This window comes from Rhipicephalus sanguineus, chromosome 11, assembly GCF_013339695.2.
Source record: "Rhipicephalus sanguineus isolate Rsan-2018 chromosome 11, BIME_Rsan_1.4, whole genome shotgun sequence".
Classification (NCBI taxonomy): Eukaryota; Metazoa; Arthropoda; class Arachnida; order Ixodida; family Ixodidae; genus Rhipicephalus; species Rhipicephalus sanguineus.
Window position 1 is genome coordinate 71,773,843 of NC_051186.1, and position 3,330 is coordinate 71,777,172.

Sequence of the window (3,330 nt, forward strand, 5' to 3'; positions counted from 1 at the left end):
GCGTTTCATGAGAGGCCACGGAGAGGCTGAGTCGCAGTCGTTGGCGAAGCTTTCGGACAAACAAAATGCGCTGTTTCTTTCGCCATCCAGCGCCGCAAGGTCAGCGGACTCTGTGTGCTGCCACAAGTCGACAAGAACTCAGTTTCAGAGCTCTGTGCGCTTAAAAACTCACCTGGACGGCAGCTGCACGAGACGCACCGCTTTTCAATGGCGAATTGCTGTCCCCTATAGCGCGTGTGCTTCCGATAAGAGTTAGGCGTTCAAGAAAAGCATTCACTGCAAAGGAGCTGTGACTCTCAAAGATCTAAGATAACCTTGCACACCAACACATCTCCATTGGTATTTCCCTTTGCGATTCCAAACACGCGCCAGATATCGAAACCCCACTGTCTCTACGCGAACTGTACAACGCTATGCTGCATTCCTCGGCTAATTTCTTTATCAGCGCATTCTGCGCAATACACTCTGCGCAATAGTATGTGTAGCAATAGCAATAGCAAATAAACAAGGCATGGCTATGTGCATGAGCGGTTCACCGCAAACCAAACAAAATAGTGATCGCGGGTTTCGACTGTATACAAAGAGAGCGGCCCGAGTAATGCTCCTTTAATGCACACCGGTTGTCTCTAATGTCATGTGGTCGTAATCTGTCAGGCGGATTTAGTATTGTGGTTCTGGTTTTCTTGAACGCTATACGTGTGCGTTTATTGAGAAATCATATTTAAAATATTGCGCTCTATGCTTTCAGATGCCACGGAGGCGTGCATTATCGCGCGCCGCGCGCTACTGCGAACAGCATACGAATGCCCGTCTCGGTGGCCGTGATAAGCGGATTGATGACAGCGATGATCTATCCAACAAACAGATCTATCTACTAAGGCTCCGTAACACTTTGCTCCGTGTTCATAGTATACGCTGACAGAAGAAAGCAAAATAAAAATAAAGGGGGAGAGATGAGTGGGTGTAAGGCGCAGGGCAGACGCGGCATGCGGACTTTATGTACTTCGGCGCACGCTGCCTTCCGAAGCTTGCAAAGAGACGCCTGTTGGGATCTTTGCGATGGAGTCTCGTGTGGCGGCACTGGATATAGGTGTGTGGCACTGCTTACACAGGTTTACATACGTAAATCAGTGCTTGCGTCTATCTGCAACACCGGCAAGCTAACATTGATCAATCATGTTCTAGCTCTCGCGCGAGTGCCACGTTGGCCGTCTGTTTTAAAGTGCATATATCGTTATATACTGTTCTGGAAGTCTACCTTATCTTGCAGGCGAGCAACTAAATTGCGTGCAGAAATAAGAACCGAGGTTGAAGAGCACTTTTGCCCGCTCAGCTCATTTCGGAACCTAAGCAAAGTGCCCATCTTGTTGACAATGTTCGCGTCGGCGCCTTCTTTTTGTTCATTCAGGTAGCTGATCAATTCGATTAAAATTAGTGCTACCTTGATCCCGGCCGTGTCAGGGCTCCGTCGTTGCCTGAACAGCGCACGATGGATTGGGAAGTCATCGCAGAACGAATATAAAGGACGAGCAGCTAGCACCTGAAAGGCTACGATATGCGACTGGTTTCGTTTTCGCGCCCAACAAATCATGGCGGATGGAGCTTACGGAATTGTCGACAGATGGCGCTGTACATTTTGAATCCGCTCGGACACCAGACGAACTCGGACATAACACAAAAGAAGCACTGCTGAAAGCCGTAGAAAATTGCTTACAGGAGAGGGAAATACCAGACAGTTGGCGAAAAAGTAGAATGAACTTAATCTATAAAGGCAAAGGGAGAAAAGGATAACATTCGCTCGTATAGACCGCTAACAATTACACCGGTGCTATACAGGTTGGCGATGCAGGCAGTAAAATTAAAAATAGAAGCGTGGGTAGAACAAAATGATATTTTGTGAGAACTTCAGAATGGATTTCGAATCGACAGGCGGTTAGACGATAATCTGTTTGTTCTTACCCAGTGTATAGAAATATCTAAAATAGAAAACAGGCCCTTATACGTAGCTTATCTAGATATCACCGGGGCGTATGACAACGTTAATCAGGAAATTTTGTGGGATATATAATTTGTGGGATATATAATTTTGTGGGCTATATAAAGAAGTGGGCATAGGTGACGACTGTATACAGCTTTTGAGGGATATATACCGAGAAAATACAGTTTTTATAGAATGGGAAGGAATAAGTAGCAAGGACAACGTTGAAATTAGCAAGGGGCTGAGACACGGATGTCCTTTGTCCCCGCTGTTATTCATGCTGTACATGGTGAGGATGGAAAAAGCGCTAGAAGGTAGCAACATTGGATTTAATTTGTCACACAAACAGGTCGGCACGATGGTTGAGCAGAAGCTTCCAGGTCTATTTTATGCTGATGATATCGTCTTATTTGCGGACAGTCAAGATGATATACAGCGACTGGCAGATATATGCGGAAGAGAATGTGAGGCTCTAGGACTAAGATTTAGTGCAAAAAAATGTGGATTGATGGTATTCAATGATCACGAAGACCATGCGGTCTTAATACAGGGCCAAAAGATACCGAGGGTAAGCGAGTACAAGTACCTCGAGTATGGGTAAACGAGGGGGACAGATATATGGAGGTACAAGAGAAAGCATCGGTAGCAAAGGGGAATGCTGCAATTATGAAGCACAGAGCTTTATGGGGATACAATAGGTACGAGGTGCTTCGAGGGCTGTGGAAGGGTGTGATGGTCCCGGGGATTACATTTGGGAACTCAGTGGTGTTCATGAAGTCAGAGGTACAATCAGGAATGGATGTAAATCAAAGGACGGTAGGCCGCCTCGCGTTGGGCGCTCACGGGAAGACAACAAATCAGGCTGTAAAGGGTGATATGGGATGGACAGGCTTTGAAGTGAGGGAAGCTCAGAGCAAAATGAGATTCGAAGAGAGGCCGAGGAAAATGAAGAAGAGTAGATGGGCAGAGAAGGTTTTCAGGTATTTGTATAGAAAAAGCGTTGACACGCAGTGGAGGAAAAGAACTAGGAGGCTCACCAGTAAATGTACGGCTAGCAGTGCGGGCGATATGGCAACAAGGAGCATTAAGCGGAAGGTCAGAGAGGCGGAGAGCACTTATTGGATGACATCGATGGAAAAGAAGCCGGCTCTGAGTAACTACCGAAAGGGAAAAAACGAAATAAGGAGAGAAAGGTTTTATTATAATTCAAGGGGAAGCGCTTCACTGTTTAAAGCAAGTCCGGGCTGCCTTAGAACGCGTAGTTATAAAGCGAGACTCAGGAACGATGAAAAACAATGTACATGCTGCGGGGGAAACTAAGGAAACGATGGAACATGTACTGAGAATGTGGC